Raw genomic sequence first — 15,793 nt, forward strand, 5'->3', positions numbered from 1 at the left:
TCTATGAACCAGGAATATCCTTATAAAGTCATCAAAGTATTCTTGTAAAATGTATTATCCAGTATATTATTTTGCTTTGTAACTGATTTTATATCCCAGACTTTATTTCTTCTTTCCTCATTCGTAGGAAGACTAGAATTTTTTCCATTCCCAAAGAAATCTCTATTATTTATCTTTTAAGATTTAGGTCTCCACAGTAAAATAATCACTAGAATAAATAATAAATTATCTCAGGCATAAAAGGCATCTAGGAGATAAAGAAATAATGGAAAACCACTAGCTGGGAACCAGTGGATTCATACCTGTAATTCTTGCTACTCAAGAGACTGAAATCTGAGGATCCTGGTTCAAAGCCAGCCAATGCACAAAGTCCATGAGACTTTTATCTCCAATTAACCACCACAAAACCTGAAGTGGCACCGTGGCTCAAGTGGAAGAATACTACCCTTGAGTTGAAAGCTAAAGAGTTCAGGGACAGCACCCAGGCCCAGAGTTCAAGCCCCATAACACACAAAGAAAAAAAATTAAATAAAAATATAAGTAAACTTTTTTTAAAAGTACTTCAAGGACTAGGGATAGAACAGAGTCTGGCCAGCAAAAAGCCTTACATTTTTGCCCAACAGTATAAAAACAGTAAACAACTAAATTGCATTTTGGTAGGACAGATAGTATAAGACAAAACAATTTTTATGATAATTCAAGATGTTAACATAGAAAAAAAACTACCAACATGGGAAAATACTAATATCTTCATATCTAGCTTTCTCACTGATTCAATATGTAAAATAAAAAACAATATGATGGAAAAATAATATTTCAGTTAATTAAGGCATGTTGATTTTTTTCTTGTTTTTCTATGCTTCCCAAATGTATTTATTGACTTTTATTAGTATGTTAGCTATACTAGGGAATTTTATTTTGACATGTCCAGATATCTTACAACGTATCTTTTTTTGACTCTCCTCCTCCACTATGCTCCCTCATCTCCCCTTTCTGGACAAAATGTTCTTTTTTTTAATATTTTTTATTGTAATTAATAAAAGGGTTACATGATATTTGCCAGATAGAAGGTGCATTAATTCACATACATTGATACCCTTTCACTTGTCTTGGTCCCCATTACCCTCCCACCCACCTCCCCATCTTGGTTTTCCCCCCTTCCCTATCCAATTTCAAATAACCAAATACAAATATATCCAATATATCAGATAACAAAGTGAGATACTGTAACAAATGGACAAAATGTTCTTAAAAATATCCTTCAACTCATTCAAATTTGGAATAAGACTGCAACTATGACTCATTGACAGGCATGACGTTTAGCGGGCTAGGAAAGCAGTTATTAAGGGTGATCAGAGACTCAACTGATAGTGCAGGATAAAAGATACTGAGCACTGCACATACTAAACAGAGCAGATGTCTTAAGCTAATGTCACATTCAACAAACTATGAAACTCTTCTGCTAGCTTTAATTCTTACCACCTAGTAGTTCATAACAAAAGGTATAGGTTATTTTTCACTTACAGACACACACACACACACACACACACACACACACACACACACACTTGCACACACACACATACACACACGTACAACATGTAAAACATCTCCTTGTGTACATGGTAAGCATTTGAGAAATAATCCACAATCTATTGACATATTGCTGGTTCCAAGTATTTTAGATGAGGGATTTTTCAAACTTTACAACAAATGCATGTTTATGTGAGCATCATTTTTCTGAGGTTTTCCCATGGAAATGCAATTAGAAAAAAATTTCTTCAATCCTATTTTGAAAATCTTTCATAATCTATTTAATATTATCCCAATTTCCCAATGGCTTTTAAAAGAGACAAAGAAATGACTAGCAGTATATCTATTGCCTATTTTTAAAAAGCTGAATAAGGCACATTAAGTCAGGGAATGCTATGAAATTCAGTTTTTGCCCTAGAGATCAAATCTACTCCAATTTTGTACATCCAAGAAACAGGTAACCTAGAAAAATTGTATTTTACCTTTTACAGTCTGCTCTTGGGAGTTATATACTTTCTACAACTGATTCTTCAAGCTGTAAAGAAACAGTAACATTACACAAAAGAAAAAACTCTTTGATTTAGAAGAATGGAATTTCCATTCACACTATCAGTTCAAATATAAAAGGTACACATAAAAGGAACCTACCTATCTAGCTATCCCTACAGCTACAGAACTAGGAATAAGAGTGTGCTTTCTTGTCTGAATTTACTTCTGAGTAAATGCTTAAACTAGGAGAACTCAATGAACAGAACTTCAGAACTTCCTTTCAGAAAAGGAAGGTATTTTCCAAAAGTTTTTTTAAATCTTTAAAATAAGCTATTCCATTCTTTTTTTATTGTAATTAATGGGGAAAAAAGAATAAAATGGCTAAAACTTGACACTCACAAATTACACCAGCCAAAAGAATACTAAACGGCAAAACCTGCCTAATTTTTACCTCTGTGGTTAATACCTGCAAATCTTAGGACACAGGACACTGAGTTCCAAAGGATTAAAGTTTCAAGCCAGTTGACCCAGAGAAATTCATGGAACATTGTCTCCATAAGCTCCCACAAAAATACAGCCAACATGTTTCATCAATTAAATATATTATTCAGAGTTAAACAACATTATCAAAGTTTACATTAAAATAATTAAATAGCTGAGTGTTACCATACTTCTACCCCTAAACATATATTTTCAAGATTTTTCAACTTGGAAAAAACTTTCATACAAATATCACGTATTGCAGAGACTAAAATGATTCTTTAACAGGGTGTTGATGTCTCACTCCTACAGTTTTGACACTCAGGAGGCTGAGATCTGAGTATTGTTTTTGAAAACAGCCCAGGCAGCCTGGAAAGCCTGTGAGACTTTTTCTTCTATTATGCGCCAAAAATGCTAGAAGTGGGGCCAGGAGTTTGGCCTAGTGGTAGAGTACTTGCCTAGTATGCATGAAGACCCAGGTTTTATTCCTCAGTACCACATACATAGAAAAAAGCTAGAAGTGGTGCTGTGGATCAAATAGTAGAGCTCTAGCCTTGAGAAAAGTCCAAGGAAAATGCTCAAGCCCACAACTGGCAAAATAAATGCCAGAAGTGCAGTTGTGGTTTAACTGGTAGAGTGCTAGCCTTGAGCAATAACATCCAGAGATGGTACCAAGGGTCTCAACAGTTAGGTCAATTGCTAATAATTTGTGAATACTGCATCAAAACAAGGGGTGTAGGAATCATATGTATGTATGTATGTATAGATAGATAGATAGATAGATAGATAGATAGATAGATTGATTGATTCTGCAAAACCTCTAGGATTAGAAACAAGAGCCATATAATGAGTGATTGTTGTCCTTAATGTACTATGTTATCTCTCATCTCTTTTGCTGTCCCTTGGTTATCTCATATTGTTATCTGATATATTATATGTTTATTTGGTTATTTGAAATAGGCTAGGGAAAGGGGAAAACAAGATGAGGGGTGGGGGGGAAGGGAAATGGGGACCAAAACATGAGAAAGGGTATCAATGTTTGTGAAGTAATGCACATTCTATCTGGTGAATATAATGTATCCCTTCTATTAATTACAATAAAAATATATGAAAAAATAAAATAAGTTATTGCATTTTTAAATTGTATTATCATGGTGATGTTCAGAGGATTACATTCATATGACAGTGAGTAAATTATTTCTTCAACATTGTTACTTCTTCCCATATTTTTTTCCCACTTTCCCTCTTCCTACCCCTTCCCGAGTTGCAAAGTTCATTTCCAATATAGTTTTGTGAAAATCACTTTTACCTTGATTCACCCTTTGTCTTTAGTCTCATCATCTTGTTTGCCTTGCCTTGCCTTACATAATTCAAATAAACAAATGAACATATATACAATATACCAGGTACCAAAGTTATATACAGTAACAACAGGGGATAAACCATAAGGGGGAAAAGAAAGAAAGAAAGAAAGAACTTTACATCGTACATTTCTGTATTCGCCATTTCAATAAATTTTTGATGTAGATAGAATGTCTATCAGTTTATCAAAACATGAATTATCAGTAGTAATTTCAGACTTTACTAAGCCAATAATATTCTAATATTTCTCTAGTTTCAATTTCATACGGGTAGAAATTTACAAAAATCAAGTTGTCAACTAGTAAGGAGGTAATAACAAATTTATTTATTCAATATATTATAGTAACTAATGAGTAATGTTTTCAAAAACTGAAATCATCCTGTAATCATCAAAAGTCTTTCTCAAAAAAAAATTAGACTGACCCCTCCCCCTCATAAAACCCCACAAAAATGTTGGAGCATGAATTAGGAGAGGCAAACCAAAGTACTTCTCTTGATTTCTAATGTAAGCAAGTATAGATGAAGTTCGAGCTCAAGCAGGAGTGGGCAGTCAAGTAAAGAGCTAAAGAGCGCCTATTTGCTTTCTTTTTTTTTTTCTCTTTTTGTGGGTCATGGGGCTTGAACTAGGCCTGGGTGCTGTCCCTGAGCACTTCAGCTGAAGGCTACTGCCCTACCCTTGAGCCATACCCCACTTCCTGTTCTCTAGAGGTTAATTGGAGATAAGAATCTCAGGTCCTTTTGTGCTCAGGCTGGTTTTGCACCCTGATCCTCAGATCTCAGCCTCCTGAGTAGCTAGGATTACAGGTGTAAGCCACCAAGCCCAGTTTTTTTCTTTCTTTCGCTTGTGCACTGCCCTTGGTTTCTGCTCAAGACTAGCAAAAAGAATCAACTTTTAGTCTAAAGGATACGCCTAAGCTTTATGCTTTTTAAAGGATCCTGCAGATAAGAATCATTGTTGAAGTTGAAAGATTATTCCCAACAGCCAGGACTGTATGATTCTCAGTATTAAAGAAACATCATGCCAGGCATGGTGGTTCACGCCTACAATCCTAGCTACTCAGGAGGCTGAGATCTGAGGACCATGGTTCAAAGCCATCCCAGACACTAAAGAACATGAGACTTATCTCAAATTAACAACTAGAAAACAGGAGTAGAGCTGTGGCTCAAGGAGTAAGACGGAAGCCTTGAGCTAAAGAGCTCAGGGCCAGTGCCCAGGCCCAGAAAAAGAAACATCATAAAACTCAGGGAAATCCACATACAGTGTTACAAACAACATTAGGAGTAAGATTGGTACTCCAAATTGTGTCAAGCTAAAGTACTCTGCATTGGTTTCAACTGGACTTTAGTTAAAGCAGTAGGAAGAGAAAATGAAATTAGCAGTATTTCTTAAATAAGCAGGCTGTCTGTGGCCTCAGATGACTGTTAGTTTTATTGAGATAATACAAGCTATAATTTGAAATCTTATATTTCGATAATGCTTTTCTGTTTATTGAATTTGAAATATGATATGTGGCCTGCTAACATTGATTACAGTGAGTAATAACCTCCAGAAAGCTTGATGCAAGGTTATATTATATGCAATTTATATTATGTGCAATTTATTTCATTCAGGAATGCATGAGAAACCACAAGAATCCTGATATCTGGTCTTACAATACACTCCTAGTCCTCCATGAAATTTTTCCAGATCACTGAGCTGTAAGGATCTTCCTAAGACAGTCATCTTAGGACTGCTGATTGCTTATGACTATGCTCTAGAAATGCAAGCTCAGTCAGATATCAGGCCAAACATATGTGAAAGCTTACCAAACACTTGAAATAATGAAATTCAAGAGTGGAAAGATCTCTATGCTAAGTCAGCACAGTACTTACTATAAACTAGAAGCAGTAAAACTGCAATGAACCATATAAGCAAACCAAGACCAAGCAGTAGCTGAATGGCAAACTTTCATCTACAGCTCCTTATTGTGTATAGGGATCAGATGCTCTAATTAAGTACTATTGAAGAAATTTCCCTAGATGTACTTTCTCTAATGAAAGATGAACTACCTTAGAATGTTGGTAATACATGTGTCCTAAGTCATTTGTTTTACCAGCTGTACTCCATATATTGCCCAATCAAAGGTATTTACTTACCAATACCTATCCCTTATTTGTGAACATGAATGCCTACCTACATGTACTACATGTACAAATACACAGAATTCCTATCTACCACACTTTTGGCATACTTGGTGTTTCATAATTTCTCATTTATTCACTTGAATAAATGAAAATACCAAAGATATACTCAAACCTTTCTTTTCTGTATGTGGATTAGTTTTGCTCTGTATTATATAATTTAAAAGTAATCATGGATTCCATTACTATTTCCCCATTTATGTTGCTTGGAGGATGAAAGCTCCAGTTAAACAATAGGACAATTCTAAGAAGTAATCCTTCTAAATGAGTGATTATGTGACTAAATGAGATCTCCATAGGCTGAGATCTGAGAATCATGGTTCAAAACCAATCAGGGCAGAGAAGTCCATGACATCCTTATCTGCAATTTTAATCACTAAAAAAAACAGATGTGGAGCTGTGGTTCAAGTGTTAGAGAATTAGCCTTCAACAAAAATTGTTCTTGAACAAAAAATGTTCAAGAAAGAAGTTCAGGGCCAGAGCCTTAAGTTCAAGGCTATAAATTCAAGCCCCAGGAAACATAAATCACAATATATACATACATATATATATATAAGGTCCTGGTGGTTCATACCTGTAACCCTAGCTACTTAGGAAGCTGAGATCCACGATTCAAGGCCAGCCCAGTCAGTAAAGTCCATGGAACTCTTTTCTTTTCAATTATCCACCAAAAAGCCAGAATTGGAGCCATGGTTCAAAATGACGGAGTCTAGCCTTGACCAAAATAGCTCAGGGATAGCTCGCAGGCCCTGAGTTCAAGCCCTAGAACAAACAGGAAAAAAATAAATACACACACACACACACACACACATGCACATGCACACATGCATAAATATTTCATTTTTAAAAATCCAAATTCATGTATGATAGGAAGGAATAGAGGAAAGGAGGGGAGAATTTTTAAATTTCTACATTCTCAATTCTCATTATTACTGGGACAAATAATGTAAATTCAATACAATCAAGGAATGGAAAACTATCATAAAATTATGCTTTTGTGATTAAAATTGTTCTATGAGGAAATATCTTATTATTTAACACAAAGTACAAGCTATTAGAAATTACAAGTCAACATAAATCTCTGTATTGCTCTGTTCACGCTGTTTCACCCTGTTCCAATGGCTACTAGGAATAACATCAAAGAATCTTCTTCCTAGTGGACCATGAAATTAAATCTCAGTAAACTGAAACATCCAGTAGGTCTCTTTGTTGAGCAAAGCCCAATCTGTGAAGTTGGTAAAAATTTCAATGGCTTAAACTAATGTCTGTGAAAGTGAGTAAGTCTTGAAATCAGGAGAACTTAATGTGAGAGACAGGCTTCAGACTGTAGTCCTAAAGTTTTGAGCAGAGTTCATAGAAAAAAAAACAAGGAATTTTTCTTTATTCACACAATTTTCAAAAATTTTTAAAAAGCTGCTTTTTTTCTGGGAGATCATGACGAGATTTTTTTAGAAATAAGGAGTCACACTATATTTCTTATCATAGGTAAATATTTTCGGAGTCATCGTACCACAGAGGGACCTTACACTTTCCATATTTGCACAAAAAAGCAAGCCACCTTTTACTGTTTTCCTTTATGGATTTAATTTTTAACAGAAAATTATATTTTTTTTAAAAAAACCTATTATTTATTAAGCTCATATCATAGCTCAAGTCCTATTATTAACACTGTGTGTTTGAATCAACTTATTCTTTTATTTATATTATTGATAAATAATTGTAAAATTGGGTTTCAATTCAACATATCAGTTTAGGAGTACAATGCATCTTTATCAATGATACTACTTTAATTGGGTAGTTCAAGTAGTAGACCTCAATCATGAACAAAGAGCCAAGCAAAAGCATGAAGTCCTGTACTGCTATCAAAAAAAAAAGTTCTCTGGATTCCACACTGCTTATGTTTCAACTAGAAGTGTCTTCCAACACCTAACTAGGGTCCTTTCACTCATGGGCAGGCAAACAGCCCTTCCTTCCAGTGTTGGAGCTCTCAAGTGCCTAAGTCATAGGAGCTAGACTGCTATACTCAGAAGCTTATAGCTCTAGGTTGAGTAGCAGCCTATTGTTGCTAGCTCTAGATACAAGCAGCTGTGGTCATCAAGTACCTTTCTCAAAGGGCCACTTGGTGCTGGCATGAGTAAAATCCATCTGTCTGTTTGGCTGAGGGCCCTTCACTCAAGGCATCCAGGGTACTAAGGAAGGATCTAACAGCTGTCAATAGAGTCAGATCACCCTGGCTACCACCTCCTAAGCTTATTTAAAGGAGAAAAGACATTAAAAGCGGTGATTACAAGAAAGACTTTAATTATCATTATTTGACAGTATTCTGACAATGCTCAACAGCTGCTCTAGTGCCCAAGAGAATGGTGGATCCTGCTAATTAACCTCAAAAGCATTCTTTGTATTATTATAAATTTTTGGAGTCTTGATATATGATGTCCAGTAACAGAGTTTTTCAATAGATCAGATCTGAAGCTATAGTATACAAATGAAAAATAGCTAAAAAAAACTTTTTTAAAATTTTGTCAGAGTGATAGAGGGGTTACAGTTACATTTTTAAGGTAGTGACTACATTACTTCATGACCACTATTACCTTTTCTCATGTTTTCTCCCACTTACTCTCTCCCTACCCCCTCCCAAGTTGTAAAGTTCATTTACAACATATTGTCTTGTGAATGTTTTTATTACACTGGTTCATCCTTTGTCCTTTGTCTCACCAACTTGTTTGTCCCTTTTCCTTCCTTGATTCAACTAATGTTTCTAGAGATAACAATATAAATTACACTTACAGAACTTCACTAAAATATAAATTTCTGTGTATAGATAAAGCAATTACATAAGTAAAAGAAGAAACCTCAAGATTTTTGGCATTTTTGTACATTATCTTTTTTAGACTAATAATTTTCGGAAAAATTTGTGGGTGTATGATATGATTGATTTGGGGCCACCCACATTTAATTGGAGCAAAATGCACAGTTCTTTCTTCTATGCGAAGTTTTACAGTGTTTAAGTAAATGTTTACCTTTGCCAATGGAAGATGGATTTAAAAATTTGTAGAGGTAACCACATTATAGGGTTTATATCTATAATAAACTCTTTAAAAGAGAAACACTTCCATAAAAAAAGAAGAAACCTCAGGCCAAAGTTACTTTTCAATAATGTAAGAAATAGTATAACTGGAATATGTTGCATTTAACTAGTCTCCCTCCTACTTTTAGAAATAGTGCTAAGCAAATGATTTTAATTCACAGAATTTTAAAATTTCAACAATTTTGTACAATTTATAGGTACAACCCAATAGAGAAAATATAGTACAATAAACAAATAAATGATGCAGTCTTCTAAAAAGCTGAAACTTCTGCGTATTCAAATCTCAGGAACAAAAGTGATAACCAGGACTAGAGTCTGTACAACTGTTAACTTTATGCTTCATTTAAAAATTCTTTGTCAGATGACCCCTAACAAGATCTCATGGGGAGAGATCAGACATCTCAACACTTCCTCTTCCCACTGATATAGCCACACACACACACACACACACACACACACACACACACACACACACACACACACACACACACACACATGCACAAATAAAATCTTTGGAAAACATCACCCAGCCTTCTCCTACTGCAGAAAAAATAGAGTGATAAATGCATCACAGTTCATATGGGAATGGTGTCAAGGAGAATCTGCCTATAATTTTTATCAGAGGAAACATGATTCAGAGATAGAGCAGCTAGATTTAGAACAGGCAAAATAAAAATAAATGGCAGGGCAATTACATATGAGCAGAGGCAACAAGAACTAATAAATCAAAATAAAATAAGAGTCAAAAGACAAATGAGGAATCAATCTGGAAGAAAATACAATTCAAACAAAAGGAATAGGATTTTAGCAACTGCTTCATTCAGATAATTCTCAAAATATGAATTTAAAAGATATCACAAGAGAAGAAAGGTAATAATGTAGAACTAACAAGTTGTGACCAAAGTGAAAAGGTTGAGGAAAGAAAACAACTTATTTCCCACCTAGTAAGTCAGAAATAAAAAGAAAAACATGGACTTTCTAAAAGTCAAATTAGTGATATGGAAAACAAGCTAATCTCAGAAATTTCAGAGACAAACAGAAAGCAATTAGAATGATAGCTAAAACCAGCAGATTAAGCATAACTTAAATAAATATTACAGTTCAGAAATCATGCTGGTATCGGGCCCCACAACTGTAAGCCCACCTAATTAGATGGCAGATATCAAGACCATAGTTTGAGCAGGCAAGCCTGGGCAAAAAGTTAATAACATCCCAAATCAACAACAAAACCTAGTGTGGGTACCCACACCTGTGATCTCAGCCTAAGTAGGAGGATCTCAGTCCAAAGACGAGTACTTGGAAAATAACTAAATCAACAAAGGATATGTGCATTACTTCAGTGGTCCCTGAGTTCAAATCCCATTATCACTTACACACTTACAGGAAAAATTAACAAAAAATGCTCACTGAAACAACGAAAAATGAAAACTGAAAAATAAAGTTGAGAGAACAAGAACACACCAGTCACACTAGATATACTTCAGGATACTTTCTAGTTAAGTTACTAAAATGCAAGAATGACAATATTGGAGAGGAAATAAAACATTTGTATGATTGCTGACCATGACCATGTTTTATAATGGAGTATAAAATGAGATTAGGAAAAAAACTCATCCAATTAATCATTTGATCATCTTTTCTTTCTTTTTTTTTTTGGTTGGTCATGGGACTTGAACTCTGGGCCTGGGCACTGTCCCTGAGCTCTTCAACTCAAGGCAGTGGCCTTATCCCTTGAGCTACGAAGCCACTTTCAGTTTGTTGGTGGATAACTGGAGATAAGAGTTTCATGAATTTTAGTGCTCAGGCTTTCTATAAACCTCCATCCTTAGATCTCATCCTCCTGAGTAAGCTAGGAATACAGATGTGAGCCACCACGCCCAACATCTTTTCTTAAACATACTAAGTTGTGTTGGGAGAAATGGGTATATGAGACTTGCTAGTTCCTTGAGCTTCTTTTTCATTCACAAAATTCCACGTAGTTTTGGGAGAATTAATGGATGAACTAATGGAATCTTCCTCTCCATATCTATCTACCTCTCCCTCTCCCTCTCTCCCTCCCTCTCCCCCCCCTCTCTCTTTCTCTCTCACCCAAGATGGTTTAAAACTCCACTAAAGTTATATTTCTAGATTGAGGGAAACAGGGAAGAGGGTAACCAAGGGAAAAGAAACAGCTGAGCACATGAGAGTAAAAAGGGATTTGCTCTTAAGACTATAGTCTCAAACAGAGCCTGTTTATTTACCCAAAGTCAAGAGTTGGGCGCCTTCATTAGGGATGTCCTCTAAGCTGATGATATAAAGAAGGAGGTATATTATCAAAGACAGTCCTATTGAGGACAAATTGCTCTATGGAATTCTGCAAGTTCTCCAAAGATCCATGAAAAAATTGCACAATTCAGAGATCTCTAGACTTTAGGGTTTGACCTTTTCTTCTAAAAATGTTTGTTTTTTTTTTTATCCAACTATGGACTCCATTCTTAGAAATCACACTCATTCTTCGCTTGTAGCTTTGACTTTTAAATAGCCTGTCAGTGTTTAGTTATTGTTTCTTCATGCTGTGTTTACTTAGCCTTGTTTCTTCTAAGTTGCTCTCATTATTGCCTTAATCAGGGCCCTAGTGCTTCTGTGAATCACCTTCCCGCCAATGTCACCACTGGTAGTAAAATGCCAGAACTCTGGGATAATTATTGTTTTGCATTTATATTCTTATTACACTGCATTTATATAGCCTCCTTCTTCATATAATGTTTTATTCACAGCAAGGCTTTCTTGGGGATTCTTGTTAAGCATAATAAAAAATCAGAGAATTGAGTAAAGAAATATGGAAAAAATATCATGGATTATTTTCAGATGAGGGAACAGTCAAAAAGAGGTTAACTGACCTAAAGGCAGAACCAAAAATAATTACTTTCCTGACATAGCCACTAAATTAACTTTTGCAGTGAGAAAATATAAATCCATTAACAAGTGAATTAATTAATTGTAACTCATAATCTATAGGAGCATCTGTACAACTGTGGCTACCATGTGCTGAAAAAGATATTCAAATGGAATCTTCTGAGCTGTACCTGAATATATCTACTCGGGAAGGAGAAGCTTAACAAGTGACTTCTCCTAATGAAAAAGCTATGTATTAACTATTTATTTACTATGGATTCATTGAGAATCTTTCATTCCAAGGAGGTTCTGAATCCCATAGCACTCCAACCTAGGCTCTATACTTCCTACAGTCTTCAAATTTTGGTTTTAAAGAACTTCTTTCATGTGTTCTTTAGAAATACTTTCTACGTATTTTAGTTACATTTTCCTACAGGGCAAGCTTTTATTTCAAAATAAAATCATTGAAAGGATAAATTTCTCATTGGGATAGAAACATGATGCGTTATAAACGTTTATTTCTATGCCCTCCTGTTGTTAACACCTTTCAACTTTTGCTTGGGTGCCACCTGGAAGGGAGAACAGTTCATTTCATTTATGTAAAAAGCTATTTTGATCTGCTCAGGCTATTGTGATCAAATGAAGGGTATAAACAATAGAAATTGATTTCTTACCACCTGAAACCCTGAAAGTTCAAGACCAAGGCATCAACAAATTTGGTGTGAAGAGCTCACTTTCTGTGTTACACATGATATTTATTGTTACATGTCCTCACCTGGTTGAAGGGGTGAGAATATTTATGCAACCTCTTTTGTAAGACTAATACAAATAAAAAGGCTACACTTTAATGACCTAATTAATGCTCTCCAAGTAAACCCAAGTGGTCAAATTTCTCATTCTAACTATTCTCCATACTACCAGGCTATAGTCAAGGGCCATATTATAGACTACAATAATGTGTCTTATGGTTCAAAATTTTAACAGGATTGCTATGAAATTAAATAGCTTCCTCCTCATAAGCATGAAACTGATGACACATTTAAATAGTAGTCACTGGAAAACTTGAACATTTTTAAAAATGAAAGTACAAGAAAATTTTACCAAGATACAACATGTTATAACATAAATTACTGAGATACTTTCTTAGCCATTTTTGTCTATTTTCCTTTACATAGAGTTCCAGGGTTTATGTATTAGAAGATACACAACTTTTCAATTTTCTATTTAGATGATGTGATAGGCAGGCAATGTTGAATAAAACACCTGGAGAGCAGATGCCTTCCTAGGCTGATGCTGTTTCACAATGGAATGACACAGGCAATACACCTGCTAGAAATTCAAATGGCAACACACATAAGATGGATCCATGCATGATTGTATAAACTTTAAAATAGTTCTCTTGTATTTTTACTTTCCTAAATGTATATTCAGTCATCATATTTATCTTGCATTTACAAAGATGTACATGCTCTTCCAAAGTGGTGTGCTCTGCAGTGAGCAAATATTGAGGAAATAATAAATTGAAACTGACAAATGCCTTCAGCCAAAAGTCCAAAGGGAATTCTCATCTTGAAATCATACATAGCAGAAGGAGCCAAAGAAAGATTGAAATGGCAAAAGTGCCAGTGTTAATCCAAATATTAAGCTCAAGGGCTGTGCTAGGCTAATCTAATTGAACTAGCAATAGTCTTTCCTTCATTTTGAATTAAAGTGTATTCAAAAGGAGAGGACATGCTGGGATATTCTCAAGTACATCAGCAGACACAAGACAGATGAATCAGCAGCATACTGAAGAAATAATGTTAATAGTGACTGGCCTTTGTCTCCATAAGAATTTACAAACTCATTGATCTTGAAAAGAAATAAATGAACAAAAGCAATGTATTGATAGCATTATGATAGAAATAGTTTAGATAGTACTGTATATAAATGAAGGTCATGGCTTTGTGAAACTTGAAACTGAAGAAAAATAATCATAGCAGTATTAAGCCTGGTATGGACTGCTCATACTTATAATCTTAATTACTCCAAAGGTTGAGATTTGAGGATCATAATTCCAATCAACCTGGGCAAAACAGTCTGAGAGATTCTTATCTCCAGTTATCCATCATAAAACCTGGACTGGAGAATACTTCAGGAGGTAAAGTACCAGTTGTGAGCAGGAAAAGCCGAATGAGAACACAAGGTTCTCAAAACCCAGTACCAGAACATGTATGTATTCATGTACACCCACAGACATGCAGAAATTAAATCAATCAATAAATGATAATTACAGTAATATTAAAATTAACAGTTATCATCATCAATATCACTGGTGTCATTTCTTGGTGTTATTAAAATATATCAGCAGCCTTATGTTTATTCTCTCCTTTAATCCTAATTTTTTTAAATTATTAATGTTGATACTCAACACTGAAGACCCCTGAGTCTAGTCTTAAAGCTGCAGACAGATTTAATTATCTCTCATCTCTTTTGCTGTCCCTTGGTTATATCATCTTGTTACGGTAGCTCACTTTGTTATCTGATATATTGGATATATTTGTATTTGGTTATTTGAAATTGGATAGGGAAGGGGGGAAAACCAAGATGGAACTGTCTAGCAATTGAAATTATAGAAATTTTAAAAACATAATAGGGCAATGAACCAACTTTGCAAGACAGGCTGCTTCCATTTTAGACCAAAATATGGTGGAGGACGTATATAATACCCACCACTTGACTAATAATTAGCATTAGACTATTCTGCATAAAAACTGCTCAGTATTTCCTTACACTCCTGTATTTTTGTGATTCCCCCAGTGCTGAATGTCATCATGACTCATAAAAAGAGTTTATAACTATTTTTTCTGACAGAATAAATATCAGCTAAAATGTAGATTAAGTTGTCATGTAGAAATTACACACAGTGGCATGAATAGATGGATAAACATGTGTTTTGGTAAAAAAATAGTGGCAAGGGATACAACATATAGTTACTTATAAGCAACCTCTTACCTGGAAACCAGAAAATGTTTAATCCGATCTATAGTAATAACTAAGTATGTAAGAATCTTAAAAAGCTGAGTTCTATTTTCACCTAGCATATAGGAAGCCACAAAAGAATATCACTTATGATGTCAATGAGAACAAAACAAAAACATATTTTCAATGTACATTACATAGCTGATACCTCAAGAAAAACTAGCAAATATAATATACAAATATAAGTATAGCAAGCCCTTTGAGGAGATTAGAATTCAAGGAAAGTTAAACCACTGGCAAAGCACAAAAAGAGCCACTGCAGATGCAGATAAGATTTGAAATTTTCAATCAGTTCTTGAAAGTCTCAGTTTAAGCTATCAAGACTGTTTATGATCCCTAGGAGCCTCAAACAAAATGACAATGAGCAATTCTCCCACTACTTCTCATGTATACTCTACTAAGTATTCATGAGGATAATCAGAAGCACAGTATGAGACAAATTAAGCACATCTCTTCTATGGACCATTTTTTGTAGTTAGACTTGACTTGAGATTTTCTAACTTTACCTTTACTTTGTTTTTTTTTCCCATCCTTTATCCAGATGAAGCAAAAACTTTTCTTTCAACTTCATATGTTAAAATAATTTTAAGTTCCATGGAAAATCTTACCATATATTTAAAGAAAAACACAATGAAACACTTATAAACTCTTCCAAAACAATTCAATACAATAGGAAGCACATCCTTCTCCAGTCTATGAAGTTATTACTGAAGTAAATTCATTACAAGAGATTTAAAAAACTACAAATATCCCTTATGATTACGG

This window comes from Megascapheus bottae, chromosome 27, assembly GCF_031878675.1.
Source record: "Megascapheus bottae isolate mThoBot1 chromosome 27, mThoBot2.hap1, whole genome shotgun sequence".
NCBI lineage: Eukaryota > Metazoa > Chordata > Mammalia > Rodentia > Geomyidae > Megascapheus > Megascapheus bottae.